Below are 20,816 nucleotides of genomic sequence, written 5' to 3'. Positions count from 1 at the left end.
GAGAATCTGGCAAAGATATGGACACAGGAAAATAAGGGAACATTTCTAGGAAAAAATAAGTGAGTGTGGCCAGAATTTAATAAAACCGAGAAGCAATCATGGGAAATGAAATTGGAAAGAGACACTGAGATTGCATTTTATGATCATGAAAATCAAACTAAGAAATATTTTCTAGACCAAGGTGAGCTATTGAGGATTTTTGAACAGGGGAGTCCTGCAGTCTTAGTTTTGCTGGAGAATGAATAAAATGACATTAGTGAAGGCATAACTTGGAGCAGTGGAAGACTAAAGAAACTAGTAGAGGAGTTAGAAGAGTAATATACTTCAGAGGGTGCCAGTTAACACCAGATGATGGATCACAGTATTAGTTTTCATTATTCTCTCTGTATCTTCTATATTTTCTACAGTGACTATATAAAAATTTATGAGGAAAGTAATTTTTTAAAAGAGACCAGATATCTGGGGCCTAAAACAGAGTGATGCATGTTGTAATAAAATGGATAGAATTGAGACATACAGAGGAAGGATTGGCAAGACTTGAAAACTTGTGCAAGAAAAGAAAAGAGGATGTGGTTTCTGTGATGATACCTGGACATCACGATGAATCCTGGATTTCTGGCAGAAGAGTTGGACAGTGAACAGAAATGGGATTAGGAAGAGGCGGAGCAGGTTTGAGAGGAAAGATAATGATTTATTGGTGTATAAATTGATCTTGAGAATTTGCCAGGACAAATTGATGAAGATGACCCAGCAGTTATCAAACCAAAAGTAAGGAGAAGTCAGGACTAGAGATGAAAACTGAAGAAGGTCAAGGAAAGATCCTTTGGGAATATCTACATTTGGAAGTTAGACTTAAGTTAACAAGGCTTAGTTTTTTCAAAGTCACAATCAATTTTTTTTTGTTTATTCATTTGCAATTCAGAGCCATAATTTCACGCTGTAATATATCATGCAGACCTCTAAATGCAATTTGAATAGAAGATAAATAATTTACGGGAGCATCCAAAATAAATCAGACTTTGTTCTTAAGTATTTTATTGCTGAGATCTCTCAGATGTTGGCTAAATTGTAAAATACATAAGTTGTGAGTGCTTTGTGAAATGGCATTAATTTTTAAATTGACCGTTAATTTCTTTTTTTTTTTAAATTTTATTTATTTTATGATAGTCACAGAGAGAGAGAGAGAGGCAGAGACACAGGCAGAGGGAGAAGCAGGCTCCATGCACTGGGAGCCCGATGTGGGATTCGATCCTGGGTCTCCAGGATCGCGCCCTAGGCCAAAGGCAGGCGCCAAACCGCTGCGCCACCCAGGGATCCCAGCCGTTAATTTCAAATCAAATTGTCCTATTGAATCCTGAAACTTTTGGAACCAACAGATCCTTACAAAAAGTAAATACTAGTGAGACACAACCAACCCAATACTATTACTACATTCTCAGCAATTAATGTTAAGTGAAAATTTGTTTAAGTGGCACAATTTCCAGATATCAACCAGAATTGGATTGTTAGGGATTTGTTGATTATAGATTGAACTACCTGATTTAGAACAAAGAAGGCACCATCAAAAAGTAGTGTGCCATTCCAAAGTCACCAGAGAGAAGTCTTAGTCACACAGTGAGAATTAGCTATGAGGTTGTGTTCTATATTTCTATTGTGCTGCTTGTTTAAACACACACACACACACACACACACACACCACCACCACCACCACCAACAACAACAACAAAACGACAAAAAAAAACCCACAGCTTTTTCTTTTTAACCAAACATTTCTTCCTGGAAATTAAATAGGCTAGATGAGGGTATGTGTGTTATTCCTGTTTAGTACATCAGAAAGCAGTTTTAGCAATAGTTAGATACATTATTTTCCCAGGAGCTTACCTATTTTATTGAGGCCATTTCAAATGCATTTAATGCCCTCTCTAATGGATTTGTTTATCTTTTTCCTGAAGCTCTCTTTTTCCCTTGCCCAGGGAAGTTAACTTTCATTTGCCTTAGAATGTGAGAACCTCACTGCTATAACTCATAGATTATGGCATTTTGGCATTCCATACATACCTATAATATGATATGTATATTATATATAATGTATAACTAAAATCCATAAAGAGTTTATGCTTAAATCTTTTGTATAGAGAATTGTCACAAACTAGAAATTGATTGGTAAGGAGTGAAGTCTCACTGAGACTTAATATACCATATTTTCAAAAATTGGAAGATCTCATGGAGGATGAAATATTCCATGCATGTTTCATATAAATATGGAAATACAGTTTTCTCAGAGTTTCTTATAATGGCATTTGGCTCTAAATCCACTGACCTGAATTACTCTGAGTAGATGCTAAGTATGTCAGGCAGCTGGCACAGAGAACGCAAAGAGTGCTACTCCCCTTAGCTTGCAAGAAGATGTGAATTTTCTACTTCTGACTGTGGTGAATCTGTGATGAATCAAATGTTTACTCTGACCAATTTAAAACATCTGGATGATTCTAACTTTGGGGACATATTGCTTTATATACACTGAATGCCTGTAAATTGGTAGAATTTTAGATTTCTTTTCTTGATAAATGATGCTGCCTTAATTTTTGCAATACCCAAAGATTCACAAGTGCTTAGCTATCATCCTTTCTTTTTTCCCATTTAGTTAAAATCTTCTACCTTTTATCTATCACACATGTAACTCTGAGAAGAGCAAACATCTGAATTATTATCAACAGTTCTCAAACACACCATTTATGTGTGTACACACTATCAGACTATAATCCCCCCTCCAAAAAAAAAATCCACTGTGGAAGGCTGTACATTGATACTGAATAACTCCTATTTTCTAGTTACTGTCTCAGAACAGCTCCAAGAGGCTCTAGTTGGGCTGTCTTCCGGGGTACTCTGGTAAATCAGTTCTAGATTGAGACTGACATGAAGATTGAGCTTGTGGTTGGAAGATAGAAAACAGCTGTGAGCAAAATTATTCACCTTTGTGAGGTAAACAAAAATAAGACACACATATAAGAGAAGGTAGTTATCATTGTTTTCCATGCAAACTGTAGAGGAGTTGACTCAGACAAAAGAGTGATGAGATCAGTAATGCAATCAGATTCAGGGCTCCCTGTCCCACTGAACTAAGACAATTTCTGTATTCTTGACAAACATCCTCAAAAAATAGGAACCCCCCCCCCCCAAAAAAAAAATAGGAACTCAGAACAGGAAAAGGAATAACCTGTGTCCCATTAACTATGTCAGTTGTCTTGTCATACGGTCAGCCTCTTATTTATTTATTTCTCAGTAGTTAGGCCTGGGCTGGCCAATAGAAATATTAGGTGAGCCACAACTGTAACTTTAAATTTTCTAGTACCACATTTAAAAAGTAAAAAGAAACAAGCAAGACTAATTACAACTCTGTATTTTATTTGACCCACTATACAAAAATATTACCATTTCAATTTGCAGTCAATATGTAAAACTATGATTTAGATATTTAAAATTCTTTCCCAGGGTACCTGAGTGGCTCAGTCTGTTAAACATCTGCCTTCTCAGGGCTCTGAGATCGAGCCCTGTATCGGGCTTCTTGCTCAGCGGGGAATCTGCTTCTCCTTTTCCCTCTGCCTGCTACTCCTCCTATTTGTGCTCTCTCTTCCTCTCTAATAAATACAATCTTTTTTTTTTTTTTTTAAAAAGAAAGAAATCATGTTTAAAAAAATAAAATCCTTTCCCCGTCATAAAGTCTTGAAATCCTGTGTATGTTTTATATATGAATCAATTTAGAGTATACTAACTTTTCATTAATTGTACTTGAACTGTATTTAGATTTCATATAATTTATAGTCAAAAATGTAAATTACTCAACGTGTTCCAAATATACTTAAAAGTTCTCCAACAACTGAATTGATTAATGATTTAACATTAATGTTAATGTTTTAACATTTAGGTATGAATTAGTAAAAATTAAATAAGACTAAAAATTTAGTTCATCAGTCACACTAGCCCCTTTTCCAATCTTCATAGCCTTGGATGGCCAGGGGCTGCCATATTGGTTGACTGTCTGGCTTTGACCTCAGACTCTGCCACTCATTGACTGCATTATCTTGGGGGTGTTGGTTTCTCTTTTTTGTTGGCTTAGTTTCCTCATCTGTAAAATGGAGATAATAATAGCATCTACATTAGAAGGCTATTGTCAGAATTAAGTGAAATAATATCAATAATATACATATATGTGAATTACTTAACACAGTACCTGATACATAACAAGACCTGAAAAAATATTAGCTTTTATTATTATTATTGTTTGTGTTGTGGTCATGTATTTGCTTTGATAATTTCACATTATCAACTTTGAGTCTTTGGTAGAAGTCAAGTTCTCACCTCTTTGGGTTTGTGAAGCAGGCAGATGCTGGACCACATGAAGAAGTGTAAGCCTCTCCTGCTCCAGATCCCTATCTCCAACTGCCTAGATATCTTGCTGTCAGAGTGTCAGACTGGCTAACCTCAGTTCCCCTTTCTGCTTACATCAGCTCTTCTAAGTAGAACTCACATATATCTTTCTGGGACAGTGCTATTTTTCCATTTATCTAACCCCAGGAACTTAGAGTCATCACGGAATCCTCCTCTCTCCTCGCTCTTGTGAGCAATCGTCTGGTACTTCCAGAGGTTCAGCATAGAACCCCATGCTTTCCTGCCTTTTCATATCCACTGCCACCACCCCCTCCTCTTGCTTGGACACCTGCAGTGGTCCCCTAGTTACTGAGCTTCAGCTTCCAGTCTCTAACCATTGCAATGTGCCTATCATATGTTGCTATTGAATTAATCTTCTGAAAATGGTATTTTTTATCATATAATTCCACTGTTTAAATCCTTTCTTCACTGCTCATGACTTCTGGAATAAATCCATCTCCTCTATAAAGCCTTTCTTGACAAATTCTATGCACACGATAAGGGGTCCAAGTGATAACCCCCTTGCATGTGCCACTGCATCCGCCACTCAGATGTCTACCACAGCCCGAGAGCTTTATTCCAAATAATGGGGTAACTGTGAACCCTTAGCCCCACAAAGACAGAGGCTGTTTTGTTGCTGGTTTTGCTTTGTGGATTTTTGTTTGCTTCTTTCTTTTATGTCTTGATCTCTCTATAATGCAGCAGAGTAGTTCCTTTGTAAATTCTCATTTTTTTTTTTGTATGAGCTAGCTAATGACACTTTATCATTTAAGGCCTTATATTTAGCCCTAATCTATTTTCCTGGTCCTACCTCTGCTTCTCATCCTCATTCAAACCTGACTAGTTTATCTCTAGTCAAACTAGCCTATAGCTGTCTCAGATAGGCTTTCTCTGTTTCCCTCTCTATGCCTTGGCTCACTATCCCCTCTCCTGAAATGTCTCTGCTCTCCTCTTGACCTGACCAAATTCTACCCTCTTTTCAAGGTCTAGTTCATCTTTCTGCCATGGTGTCATCCACAGAGCATCATATTCTTTTTTTTAATAATAATAAATTTATTTTTTATTGGTGTTCAATTTGCCAACATACAGAATAACACCCAGTAGAGCATCATATTCTGCACTGTGCTTTGGAGTAAGGATGGCATAGCCTAATGGAAGGAGGCCAGACTTGGGGTCCAAATGGATCTGTTTTGCTGACCAAGTTGCCCACCCTTTCTGAGGTTCACCTTCTTACTCTATTAGAGTAACAAAACCTAAGTTTTAATGTTATCTTGAATATTAAGGATAATGTATATATTGGCATTCAGTGAGGGTTCAGAGAAAGTATGTGAGTTCTGTTATTTTCAGTATGATCATAGGGCTTTTAAGATATCTTTTAGCTAATCATGTAGCTTTTAGGATATCTTTTAGTATAAGATTCCACTGTCATTTGGATCATTCTACAAAATATGCTTTATTCCAAACTAGACTACAAATTTCTGGGCTACAACTAGCACCTAGTTGAATGCTGGGCACACTTACACAATCAGGTACCTATGTGGTTACTTACAGATATCAAAAGAGAGAGAGGTGCTTTCATGTGTATTGACTCATTTAATCCCCACAAAAAAGCACCATTCTATGTAGAGGTTGATAATGTTCCTGTTTTACCCATGGAGAACTGAGACCCGTAGAATTTGAGTCCCTCCCAAATCAATGCAGATCTTAAAGTGACAGAGGCAGGAAAATTCAAACAGCATTTACATATTTTTGTCCAAATCTGTTCAATTCTGTTTTTTCCCACATCCCCACATACAACCTTTTTAAATTGCTACCTTTGAAAATCCTCTCCTAAAATGATGGTAATGGAATAATAGAGTACAAATCCTCAGTGCTCAGCATTGCTATTGGGAATGACAGATAATACTTGAATTTATTTTTCCTGAAAAAGAGTAAGAACAGACTATTGATAAATACAATTAATACTTAAACATAATATGTAAAAAGTCTTTGCTGCAGAGAATAGTCTTTGTATTGGAAAATCCTAAAATTTAGATTATTTTTTTCCAAATATAGTATCAGTAGTGTTTAAGGATGATGAATTTCATGTCTGGATCATAATATAGCAACAGCCATGCCAAAATATAGAAAATTGCCAGTGAGGGGCACAGAGTAAAGAAACCCTTGGGTAAATTATTGTTTTTAAGCTAAAATTTACACACAGAAAATCTCCTATAGCCAAGGAGGGACTGAGTTATACATGTACTGAACATTCCAGGGGGAGCAGTTAGGACTTCTCATTAGGGAGTCTCAGGTTAGACCAAAGTTTGTCCTCATATTTTGGTAAAGGACTAGAATAGCTTACCATAAAAAGAGATCGTTTACTTATTGCTTTATACTAATTCTACAGGCAATTTATATGGATGGTCAAGGCAAAAATTACCGGTACAAAGTAACAACCTCCCATTGCTTAAGTTTAGGTTAATCATTAATATTTTTCTGTGGATCAATACCCCTTAGAAGCAAAAGATGCAGCCATGCTCTTCAACCCCATATATTTGCCAAATGAGAAAAGCCATGTGCCAGACTCGTTAGAGCTTTGTCACATACAGCAAACCTATAGCTCTTTCACTCTCAGAGAAACTCTTATATTCAGAGATTGCATCTGACTTACTTTTGTATGTCTTGTGCTGCTAAACTAAGAACCTTGCGAAAGTAGATGCCCAATAATTGTTATTTAATAAGTGAGTGAATGAATTAATGAAGGGTGTGCTTTTTCACAGAGAACACTATTAATTTGAATAGGTGAGTCTAGTGTCTTTTTAATGAACGGATATAGGATATTTTGAATACTTGGAGTACTGTTAAGAATTTTTCAAATAATTTTAAAACATGACCTTTGTTGTAGGTTGAACTATGTCTTCCCCAAATTCCTATGTTGAACTCCTATTATCCAGTACCTAAAAATGTAGCTGTTTTCGGAGGTAAGGTCTTTAAAGATGATTAGGCTAAAATGAGGTCTTTAGGGTAGGTCCTAATCCAGTATGATTTATGTTTTTATAAGAAGAGGACATTTGGAAACACAAAGACACATACACACAGAAAGAGAAAGCCATGTGGACACATTGCAAGAAGGCAGCCATCTATAAACCGAGGAAAGAGGCCTAAGGAGAAAACAAACCTGCTGCCACTTTGAGTTTGGATGTCTAGCTTCCAGAATTATTAAGAAAATAAGTCTTTGTTATTTAATTCACACAGTCTGTGTTATTTGCTATGGCGGGTTAAACAAGCTCACAACCTTTTGCAAATTGCTACCTTTGAGAATCTTCTCTTAAAATGATGGTAAATGAATGGGAGAGTATAAATCCCCAAGAGTAGAGGGATGAGAAAGGAGAAAACTGGAGATAAGAAAGGAGTGTTTTAGAAATGGAAAATAAGAACAGAAATTAACCAGGTTGGGAATACTAATTACAAAGTGCTTAGAGAGGCAGGTGTCAGGAGAAGGAAACAATTCCCTTTGTGGAACTCTGGGAAGACTTGAGAATTGAGGAGCCAAGTATAATTAAATATAGGCAGCAACTGATAGAAAGTCTGCACATAAAGTGAGTCCTTCCATAGATCCTCCTCTTTCTCTACACCGCTAGAGACCAGTCCCACTCCATCCTCATCAGAAGACTGGAAATTAATTCAACAAGAGGGGTTCCAACTTAGAGATCCCAGGCACAGTGGAAGGTGGACAATTAAATAAAAGTCTATCAATTGAATAGCAAAGCACTGACATCTCTTGTAGCACTTAGGGACAGGAGCACTTGTCAGCTAGGCTTAGGAAAGAGATTGAAGAATTCTTCTCTAGAAAATTGGAATCACCACCCAGAGAAATGACCTACAGATACTGGCACTACATAGCTGGCTAGTGAAAAAGGCAAGGTTCTTTACTCCCCATGTACCCTACAATGAATGTCAAGACTCTACAAGCACACTTAAGTCATGAAGTATCAGCATTGTGGCGTCTTTCTCTTTAAAACAAATGGACAGCCAAGGCCACACAAGCCTTAAAGAAACTTTCCAAAATGAAATCTAAAATAAAGAAATGAAAATAATAATAATAATAATAATAATAATAAATATTAAAACATTTTATGCAACAAATAGAAATTTTAGCAAAATATAACAAGCTTATTACATTAATAAAACAAAATTATACCATATACTGTTAATAAGAACAAAAAAGTTATTAAAATTTAAAACAATGAGAGGTAAAATTAAACACTCAATGAGAGAGGTGAAAGATATAGTTTTAGAAATCTTCCATCAAAAGCCCACAGCAAATATCATTCTCAATGGGGAAGCACTAGGAGCCTTTCCCCTAAGATCAGGAACAAGACAGGGATGTCCACTCTCACCACTGCTGTTCAACATAGTACTGGAAGTCCTAGCCTCAGCAATCAGACAACAAAAAGACATTAAAGGCATTCAAATTGGCAAAGAAGAAGTCAAACTCTCCCTCTTCGCCGATGACATGATACTCTACATAGAAAACCCAAAAGTCTCCACCCCAAGATTGCTAGAACTCATACAGCAATTCGGTAGCGTGGCAGGATACAAAATCAATGCCCAGAAGTCAGTGGCATTTCTATACACTAACAATGAGACTGAAGAAAGAGAAATTAAGGAGTCAATCCCATTTACAATTGCACCCAAAAGCATAAAATACCTAGGAATAAACCTAACCAAAGATGTAAAGGATCTATACCCTCAAAACTATAGAACACTTCTGAAAGAAATTGAGGAAGACACAAAGAGATGGAAAAATATTCCATGCTCATGGATTGGCAGAATTAATATTGTGAAAATGTCAATGTTACCCAGGGCAATATACACGTTTAATGCAATCCCTATCAAAATACCATGGACTTTCTTCAGAGAGTTAGAACAAATTATTTTAAGATTTGTGTGGAATCAGAAAAGACCCCGAATAGCCAGGGGAATTTTAAAAAAGAAAACCATATCTGGGGGCATCACAATGCCAGATTTCAGGTTGTACTACAAAGCTGTGGTCATCAAGACAGTGTGGTACTGGCACAAAAACAGACACATAGATCAGTGGAACAGAATAGAGAATCCAGAAGTGGACCCTGAACTTTATGGGCAACTAATATTCGATAAAGGAGGAAAGACTATCCATTGGAAGAAAGACAGTCTCTTCAATAAATGGTGCTGGGAAAATTGGACATCCACATGCAGAAGAATGAAACTAGACCACTCTCTTTCACCATACACAAAGATAAACTCAAAATGGATGAAAGATCTAAATGTGAGACAAGATTCCATCAAAATCCTAGAGAAGAACACAGGCAACACCCTTTTTGAACTCGGCCATAGTAACTTCTTGCAAGATACATCCACAAAGGCAAAAGAAACAAAAGCAAAAATGAACTATTGGGACTTCATCAAGATAAGAAGCTTTTGCACAGCAAAGGATACAGTCAACAAAACTCAAAGACAACCTACAGAATGGGAGAAGATATTTGCAAATGACATATCAGATAAAGGGCTAGTTTCCAAGATCTATAAAGAACTTATTAAACTCAACACCAAAGAAACAAACAATCCAATCATGAAATGGGCAAAAGACATGAACAGAAATCTCACAGAGGAAGACATAGACATGGCCAACATGCATATGAGAAAATGTTCTGCATCACTTGCCATCAGGGAAATACAAATCAAAACTACAATGAGATACCACCTCACACCAGTGAGAATGGGGAAAATTAACAAGGCAGGAAACAACAAATGTTGGAGAGGATGCGGAGAAAAGGGAACCCTCTTACACTGTTGGTGGGAATGTGAACTGGTGCAGCCACTCTGGAAAACTGTATGGAGGTTCCTCAAACAGTTAAAAATAGACCTGCCCTACGACCCAACAATTGCACTGTTGGGGATTTACCCCAAAGATACAAATGCAATGAAACGCCGGGACACCTGCACCCCGATGTTGATAGCAGCAATGGCCACGATAGCCAAACTGTGGAAGGAGCCTCGGTGTCCAACGAAAGATGAATGGATAAAGAAGATGTGGTTTATGTATACAATGGAATATTACTCAGCTATTAGAAATGACAAATACCCACCATTTGCTTCAACGTGGATGGAACTGGAGGGTATTATGCTGAGTGAAGTAAGTCAGTCGGAGAAGGACAAACATTATATGTTCTCATTCATTTGGGGAATATAAATAATAGTGAAAGGGAATATAAGGGAAGGGAGAAGAAATGTGTGGGAAATATCAGAAAGGGAGACAGAACGTAAAGACTGCTAACTCTGGGAAACGAACTAGGGGTGGTAGAAGGGGAGGAGGGCGGGGGGTGGGAGTGAATGGGTGACGGGCACTGGGTGTTATTCTGTATGTTAGTAAATTGAACACCAATAAAAAATAAATTAAAAAAAAAAAAAGAAATCTTCCATCAAGTAAAACAAAGAGATAAAGAGATGGACAGTAGAAGTTAGGGAAATTGTAAAAATTATAAAAATAAGATGACTAAGATGTAACTACTAGGAATTTGAGGAAGAAAAACAAAATATAGAAAATGGAATAGTGTCATCGAATAAAAAGTACAAAAATTCCCTCAAATTGAGGGGCATATTTTTCTTCATTAAAAAGACCTGTGAGTACTATCATAAAAAGGAAACAGACCTATGTGAAAAACATACATGGGCATTTCAAACCACAGCTACAAAACGAAAATTCTAAAAGCTTTGAGAAGAGAAGGAAAAAAAAAAAAAAAAAACCACAGAGTACATCTCTCATAGGGGTTCATGTGGTATTGGTTTATTCTCTCAAAAACATATAGATGTTTATGAGACAATGGACAAGATATTCAAAGTTCTAAGTAAAAATGATTTGCAGCCCAGAATTCTAAATCCAGCTAAATCATCAATCAAGTGTGGAAAACTGATAAAATAATTGATGTGCTTGACCCAGGCAGAAAATATTTTTCAAAGGGCTTTTTAAAATCCTACTGGGAAGTTCTGGAAGAATTAGTGATAATGCCACATAAAATTAAGCAAATAAAAAAAAGGCAATTTACAACTTCAGAAAAAAGAAAAGCCTGTTCTGTAAGTGATATGCAATCTTGGCACACCATGTAACTTATTAATGAACTTTACTTTCTTGGGATAATAAGATAAAGCCTGAATGTTTCTTGGCTGTCAGTTGTTACGTAACTATGATAGGAGGATAAAAGGTGCGAAGTGAGGAAGTGAGATGGTGAAAGAGTGTGAAATCATCATCATCCAAAATGAGAAGTTAATAAATGTGTGGAGTTAAATACCAGAAGAACAGACTAAAAGATTTTTAGAGACCCATAGTGAGAAGTGGTACACAGGACCCCTGTTTCTTGTTCTAAGCTTGTGTGATAGGAACCAACGCAATCAAATTTCCCAATATGATAAATGTCCTGTGTTAATTAACATGATCACAGTTAAATGTCTTGGATTAGGATTGTTCAACTGTTGAGTGGAATATTCCATTTCCCCTTTAATACTTGATAGATTTCACATTATTCCTTCCTGTAGAGCAGGAACTGGTGGTATTGTTTATTGGCAGAGGTAGAGCTGGCTTCTGCCGACCTATCAGGAGAAAGGACACATTAACACCTGGCCAACAACACCAGCAGATTTAGTGCCGGTGATGAGTGAGGTTATAGACATTGAAGACAGTTATGTTGTTCAGGTAGTAGATTATCCTGTGCAGTTCTCACTCCGTAGATGACTTATGACTAATACTCTCCACCACTAGTCTTCTCACTAGTAAGCAACATAATCATGTAAAATAATCGGGATAAAAAGAAGTCACTATAGAATTGATGGATTCATACTTGAGTGAAGTAGTCTTTATGAAATAAAACTCATGATTTTCGTGCCACTGTCAACCCCACTTGAGTGAAATGGCAGCATAACGAAGTTGGTGTTCTGTGCAGGGCTGTGCAGACTACATCTGGCTCCTTTACAGTCACATCTTGTCTGTCAGAATTACCGTGACCCAGGCTGTTCTTTGCAGAGTTCCAATTCCCTTAGCCTCAGAAGCATCTCGACAGTTTCTGTGACCTTCAGCATAGTGGGCAGAACACATGCTGTGAGAGAGCTCCTTGACTCAACAGAAAAGTCCTGTGCTTTGTCCAAAGGCAGGGCTTTCCAGCGCAGGTTCATGTGGCATATCCGGCTGCCAGGCTTCCTGAAAGCCAGGTGTGTCAGGAAAGGAGTAAACAAACAGAATCTCACAACATTTAGACTTCTCCCCCTAGAGCTGCCCAGTTCCACTGCTGAGCAGGGACAGCCAATAGCCTCATGCTGTTCCCTCTCTTTTCTGTTAATTGAGAAAACCAGTGACTGCAAGAGCAACCTCAGCAGAGCTACATGTAGATGGAGTTGGTAGAGAGAGGCAAACAGCCCAGTGAGCAACTGGAGGATTTTAGCATAATACCCTAGTGTGCTGCACATGAATCTGGGGTTCCCACTCAGGGTTCATCTCCTGTCTTCCAGCCCTGCTTGCTTCAGTCACTCTCTTGCGTTAGTCACGTACATGTCTCTATCCCCTGTAGGATCCCAAGTTCCTACGAAGGTGGGCCCAATGTATTACTTTCATCTTGCATTTCTCCTACGGCTTAGCGCTTAGCTTTGCCCATAGTGGGGCCTCAAAAAACAGCTTTTAAGTTGCATTTTCTGGTTGATATAATATGCGCTAAAACATCCTTCATTCTGTATTAACTGCCCTGTGTGTCTCACTCACTCTGTGTTTCCAGAATACATTGGCTGTGGTCTAGCACACTGGCGAAGGAGTCAACTTTGGATTCTATCCAATATAAAAACCCAGCCACCACTTAGATGATTTTTGTCCTTGGATTTTTAGAGATTCATGATCTCTAGAACCAGGATGTAATGTCGACCTCTCTGAAGACAAAATGAAGTAATATATGCATTGCAGACATTAATATGCTGGTACATATTAGGCCTCCAGTGCTAGCTGTTATTACTATTATTAGCATTATTTATTTTTACTATTATCAATTTCCTCATTTCTAAACAAAAATAATGATGCTAAACTCACAATGCTAAACTATTGTGAGAATTAAGAGAATGTGTCTGTGTGTGTTTGTGTATATATACATATATGTGTATACACACACAATCTGTCTACATGCATATACATATGTATACATGCATATGAATATTTACATATATGTATATACCTATACACACATATATAACATACATATGTATAATAGAACCTGACACATAGTAAACACTCATGTTAAACCATCATTATCCCTAGGGTTAGTGTAAGTAATAACTATTATTACAGTTCTCTCTTACATCTAAAAAGAGGTTGGCAATGCTAAGCTTATAAGGTTGTTGTAAAGATTTTAAAAGTTAATATATATTAAAGCCTTGGAACTGTGGCTTGTTTATGATAAGCACTATAAAAGTGTTTACTTTTGTTATAAAAAAAAAAGTGAATGTATAGCATGATAGCTGATAATATAGTATATGCTTAGTAAGTTGTAATTAGCAACTTTTGTGTTCGTTTCCTAATGCACTGATAGCCCTAACAGAATATTAATGACAACACATACTTTCATGATACTATTAATTATCTTTCTACACAACTAGGCAAAAAAAGTTCTAAAATGGCAAAACATCTTGGCCCAGAAGCCTGCCCTCGGCAAAAAGACAAGATGTGAGTGAGGAAAATATGCCTATAGGAATTGTAAGGGTGGCGGTTTGCCTACTATGTATAGTGATTTGCCAATTTCCTTTTCACCAGCTATGACAGTGACACTGATGCTAGTCGAACAACCTGCATAACGCTTCAGGGACACATCCCTTTTTCTAAGGCTGCAAGCTTGCCAAGGAGACAGGATGCATGCTTGATTCCATCTGCTGTCATTTATCTGCCAATACAAATAGCAGGCCTCTGTGGGTCTGTTTGGCAGCCAAAATGACAGACTATATTTTAGCAACTCAAAGGAAGCCACTTCTGAGCATTAAAGATGGAAAATACCTCATGATACCTTCAATCCAAAGAAATGAATATCCCAAATCTGAAACATTAGGCCCCACAAGGCAATGTCTCTTACTAACAGTGTAGAAGTAATATTTCCAACCTACATAGATTGAACTTGTTTGAAAGAGCTTGAGGACAACTTTTCATCACTTTTAATTACATTACATATTTTCTGGAATGACACTACATTAGTTTTATAGATGTTTTAGAAGAAAAGGAGGGAAACAAGACCACCTGTTATACTCATGGTGCTGTACCTGGTATATGTCCTTTGTTGAAGAAGAATTTCACATGGCATTTGAGTTAAAAATAACCAGTCTCTTTTCAAATAACTTGAAAGCCAGCACATAGAACTACTTCCTCTTTATTCAGAGATTTCCACAGACTATATGGTTCAGAAATACAAAGTGAGCAAAGAAGAAGAAGGGGAACTATTCAGATATCCATGGTGTCGTTTATGATTTGTCTTTGGTACAGTGAGATTATCATGGAAATGGAATGAGGAAAGGTGGGCACACAAAGAGTATGGAAGCAGCAGCCTTCAATACACTAAATCATTGACACTTAATGTTTGTGTAAGTCTGTGTGTTTGATACGGGAAGGAGAGGAATTTTGCCTTTAAATCTCATTCTAACCACTTGACCTATAATTGGTAATCTTCTGTTTTGTGCCCTATTTTTTACCTCTTGTTGTAGATATTCGTTCTTGAGATGGTCTTTATCATAATGCACCTCTTCATAGGCAGTATATAAGCAGTATTTTATTTTATTATTTTATTTTTTTTTATTTATAAGCAGTATTTTAAATTGAGTCCTGAATCTTCAATCTTCATCTAGGGCAATTCTTTTAAAGTCCATTTTTGTTATCAGATACCTTTGAATCTGTGCCTTCAAACTCAAATTATATCCATTGAGATCAGTATATTATTTTATATTTGTAGGCCTTCTGATTTCCTAGATTGACTCTTTCCCAAATTCTCTTTTAACATCAGGGATTACCAGTCTTCTGATCCACCAAGTTAGAAATTTCAGTCATCATCATCTTTCTTTCATTTCCAAATACAGTACATCCTCAAGTTCTTTTAATCTTTCCTTCAAACTCAGCTTCCTCTATCCTTCATTCTCCAGCAAATGACCCTCACACAAGCCCTCTTGCATTCATGCCTGGTCTTGGACAACAGACACCAGCTGGCATGTATGTATCCAGACTCACTACATTAATCCCACCCACTACTCCCAGCTAACGTACTGATGGACCTCATTTGATCCTGTCACACTCTATCCAGAGCTTTCCCAGCAAAGGACACAACTCGCACAGGTGGTGATCCTGGCCAAAGGGAAAGAACATTCTCATCTGCCTGTGCAGCCTCATTTGTCTAAGCCCCTAACTGTTGTTGCCATATGAAAACACAGGCCAGTGTTGGCAGATTTTCTGATTTTTCAGAACACAGAAATCAAGACTTAAAGTAAAAGTTTGTTCAATAAATATTGAAGGCATACTATTACTGAACCTTATTCTATATGCTAGAGGAGATACAGCAGAAGATCACAACTGTCAAAAATTCTGCCTCCATGATGCTTCTTAATAGAGGAAAAAGAAAAATAATAAAAATGGAGATTAAGATTGATTTTGTGATAAAAGCTTAGAAGAAAGATATATCAAAAAAGAGATTCTTGAGTATGTGGTAAAATTTTAAGTAGGATAGTTAGGAAAGATGTCACTGACAAGGTAGCATTTTAATGAATGTAAGAAGAAAGCTGATATGTGAGGAAAGAGTGTCCTAGGAGAAGGAAAATAAAAGTATTGCTGCCATGATATGGAACAGTAAGGAGGCCCGAGGGCTGAGGGGCAGTAGCAAAATAGAACACCAGAGGAGACAAAGTTGGAAATGAAATATAAGGGGTTATGGGTCAGAGGTAAGGGGCAGATAAGTGGGATATCCTGTGGGGCTTTGTGGCTCTCCGTAGTGACTTTGGCCTTAATTCTGAGTGAAACAATAAGCTAGAAAGGATCTTTGAACAGGCTTTAAGAAGATCACTCTGATTCCTAATTTGGAATTAGACTTTAGGGAGAAAAGGGAAGAAGTAGAGAGTCCTAGGAGGACACTTTATCATAAGAAATGATGGTGGCTGACCAAGGTCTTGGGCTAAGCAACTGGAAAAATGGAGTTGTCAAAAATTGGGATGGGACAAGGTGTTAGAAAAAGAAGGCTTAGAGAGGAAAGATTAGAAGCTCTATTATGAACATATTGAAGTAAGATGTTTATAGGGAGATGTTGAGCAGACCACTTTAACACCTAAATTTGAAGTTCAAGGTTGGAACGGAAGAAATTTCTCAATTTGGAGTGAGGTAGTTAGACCACATGCCTCAACTCTCCCTTAGAATGAGCTCTTTTTCCTGAGGGCTTTCTAATTTTTTTGTTTTTGCTATCATCATCCTTTGCAGAGACAGAGATTATTCCTCCTAACTCAGTTTCATCCAAATATGGATAAATACAAACAAACCTCCTGTCTTTGGTATCAACAGCTAACACAAAGCAGAAATTTTTAAACATGACTTTGCTGACGAAAGGAAGTATCTGAAATCAAAACAACATGCAACTAGAGAATTTGAGTTCTTCTAGGGCATATATTCCTCAAATTCAGTCCCTTAGGAGAAGTTTTCCTTCTGGCCCCCATTCCACAGTGGGTAGCAGAGGCTGTTTTTTTTTGTTTGTTTGTTTGTTTTTTTCAGAGGCTGTTTTTTAACCTGACCACAAGAGAGACTTCTACAAGACACAGTCTGCACACAAGATGTTCATAATCAAGATAGAAAAGCTTAGTCTCCTCTTCTGCTTACTTACAGCCCACCTCCTTAATTCTGGGGTTTCCTCTGAGGATCTTTCTCTGGCTCTGTTGATTGTATATTGCGATTTACTACCAACAATTCGGAAAGAACCACCTACCCTCAAAATTTCCAAATATAGCACCACAATTCCAATATTTAATAAGAGGCACATATATTGTCATGGTACAAGGATCATTTAATCACAGCATGAATGTCCTCAATGAATATTAATTGCCTTTCTCCTTGGAATGACTTTTCACACTCTATAATTCACCTAGTCTTACCTACAGAGAGGCCATTTTCTTGTGTGCCATGACTGCATAATTCTAAGCTTTTTCTTGTTCTCTTTACCCTTTATGAAAAATTTTCCTTTACCTTCTTCTCAAATGAACCTTGCAGTTCTTTATAGGCCAAACTAACCTCTTAAGGTCTTTCATCTAATTGAAGGCCACATGGAGGTCTCCTCTTCTTTGTACTTCTTTAATTTGTCAATACCAATCATTTTTCATTTAAATATTCTCTGAAATGTTTTGTCATGCAAATCTTACCTTCCCTGAAATATCAGAACCATGATTTCTTTTTAAATGTTAATTCTTTTTGTTTGTTTTAAAATCAGCCAACTTTGCCTAGTACCAGGCTATGTATGTAGCAGATAAATAATAATGCAATAATAATGTAGTGAGTAATTTGTGAATGTCTGAAACATCTGTTCAATTAAACTATTCATTCAAAAATATACTAATAAATGCTTTGTTAGGCATTGCTAGACTTTCAAGCATGGAAATAAAACAAATACAGAGAATCACTTATTGCAAATATAAGATTTTTAAGGGACAAGAAGACATTAGAAATCGATTTTGGTTTGGGAAATTCATATATCTAACATTATGGAGAGCCATCTTATGGGCAATTCAATTTCTCACCCAAATAAGATCTTTAGACTAAGTGGTTCTCTCTGCCCTAACAGGAAAACGAAAAAACAAAACAAAACAAAAAAACCAACAAAACAAAAAAAGAAAAAGTTAAAATATGCTTAGCTATATAAAAATTTATAAAAAGTATAAATATTTTTTATATAGCTAAGCATATTTTAACTTTTTCCCATGAACTAATTGTAGTCTTTACAGTATTTTTAATTTTTTTTAATATCAAAAAATGAGGATCGTAGCAAAGAAAGTACTAAATATCAAAACATGACTTATGCATCATCCATAAAAAAATCTTATAAAACTAAGATTAGAAAAGAAAAAAAAACTCCTTGGAGATTATCTCTTCAAATGATCTATCACTTTTTGGAGTTTTAAGGGTACTTTGAAAATCTGATTAAATCTATCATTCTACTCCCTGAGAAATGCAAATATACACACAATTTTGCATATAATTTTAGATGTTTCACCAACTCCCGTGCAGTTCACTTATGAACCTGCTCAGGGACTTCATACTTTAAACTCCTACAATACATAATACACAAGGAAGATCTGGAAGGTTTGGAGTTAAAATCTAAATTTTGATCCTATTATCTCTTCATCTCCAAAACTCCATGATCACACAATTTCATAAAATAGATAAATAAAATCATGATGAAATATTTTTGCTATATTGTTTGAGTCTCTAAGCTAACTCTTAGTATTTATTATTTTTAGTTTCTTTATGTGCCTGACATCAACAAAGATAAAATTTTGACATTAAGCTTGTATCATTCATGATATGTCAAAGACCCTTGATGTTCCTTCTATCCAAAATAAACAATGTATTTTGGAATTACAGCTTGGCCTTGACCCCACAACCATGGGTAAATTAAGCCATGACAGCAAGAGGTTCCTACATTTGAGCAAAGAATACTGAGCCATATGCTACCCTATATACATAAATATAGTCAAACTGATAGTTCACTATTTCTCAACCTTTTTCATTAAGAAATCAGTTTCATTTGCAAAAATTACCTCTATTAATCAGGACCACTGGAGCTCTTTATTTTTTTAACTTAGCACCTCTAATAGTTTATGTTTTCATCTCTTGTGATCAAAAACTCTATAGTAGCCTAAATGAGTATATCCTAACGTAGGTTCTGTGGAATGCTAGTTTCATATCATATTGACAGAGGCTACACACAGAATGGTTCTATGGTAAAATAAGCTGAAAGTATTTCACAAAGTTAAAGTGATGTATTACTGGAAGATTCCCAAAGTCTTTAACAGACTAAATAAACATTTTAAATTTCCTGGAAAAATATACGTAAATATCCCAAATTCCATTAAAGATAGAACTTTCTGTTTGTTTGTTTTCAGAATATCTAATGGACTTGGTGTTCCATAAAAAAAAAAAAAAAATTTGGCACAAGCTGAACTAGAGATACAAAGATAGATTTTAAAATATACACAGATTGCTTGAACAAATCTCAGGGTGGTCAGAAATTGACTTCTATGTGTGTTTTTCTGGGAAAGGAGATTTTACATTAAATGATCAGAATTCAAATATGGTTAATTGTAATTTAGTGGGAAATTTTATTATAATATATTAAGCATTCACCTAAGAGTTAACATGCTTTATTACTCAGTACACTTACATTGTTTTTCAAACAACTTACTGTTCAAATTAAACAAACAATTTATTTTACCTCTCCAGGTAAAGTAAAAGAATTCTTGTAGGAGTAATAGGAACACTGTGTTTGGTATAACTTAGTTTAAGATGCCTTGTGCAGTAATTCCCTAGTAATATTCTAAAAGATGACTTACTCTGATAGTCACTGATGTCCATGGTGGAATGGCTCGATTATTCTGCAGATGTTATTCACCTTCTAGATTAGTCACAATCAATCAATATACCCAAAGCTTTTAGAATTCCTGCAATAAAACTGTCAAGCCAATATTTTTCAAATTATGGTGATTCTGTAGTCTTTTCCTTATGTTTATTATTTCAACTGAAACTCTTAACATCTAAAAAATTAGTATTCTATGCAACCATTTGGGCAAGTTCTCATATCTATTTTTGCTTTTAATAGATAAAGTGGTTTCTAATCCATGTTAATAGAGAAGAGCAGTTGCACCAATAATCTAAAAACTATGAACTTATGGTTAATAGTGACAAATTGACCATATGTGGTCATATCATCTGTAATTAAATAGAGAGATTTAAAAGAAAGGGCATAGAGAAGCACCTGGGTGGCTCAGTTGGTTAAGCAGCTGCCTTGACTCAGGTCATGGTCCCAAGGTCCTGGGGTTGAGCTCTGGGGTTGGACTCCCTGCTCAGCAAGGAGTCTGCTTCTCCTTCCTCCCCGACCCCCACAGTCTCTCCTCCGAACTCACACGCTATCTCTCTCATGCTCTCTGTGTCAAGTAAATAAATAAAATCTTTAAAAATAGAATTAAGGACATGGAGCAGGAGAGACTACCTCCCTTCACCCATATACTGTTGCCACCCTCAGTTCCTACTACAGGATACTCAAGTTATTGTTTCTGAAGAAAATGTTATTGAAGAGGCTCAGGACTCAGAGAGCAAATGTAGCAAACTGTAGGGT

General features: G+C 36.4%; 1 protein-coding gene across 36 annotated transcripts in view; it reads left to right on the top strand.

Annotated features, from left to right (window-relative positions):
- Positions 1-20,816, top strand: part of PDE4D (phosphodiesterase 4D) — a 1,448,272-nt gene that overhangs the window by 1,050,366 nt on the left and 377,090 nt on the right. The window lies entirely within an intron of this gene.

The sequence above is a fragment of the Canis lupus genome, chromosome 5 (genome assembly GCF_048164855.1).
Source record: "Canis lupus baileyi chromosome 5, mCanLup2.hap1, whole genome shotgun sequence".
Classification (NCBI taxonomy): domain Eukaryota; kingdom Metazoa; phylum Chordata; class Mammalia; order Carnivora; family Canidae; genus Canis; species Canis lupus.
The sequence above is the reverse complement of the archived record's forward strand: the minus strand, read 5'-3'. Positions and strand labels throughout refer to the sequence as shown.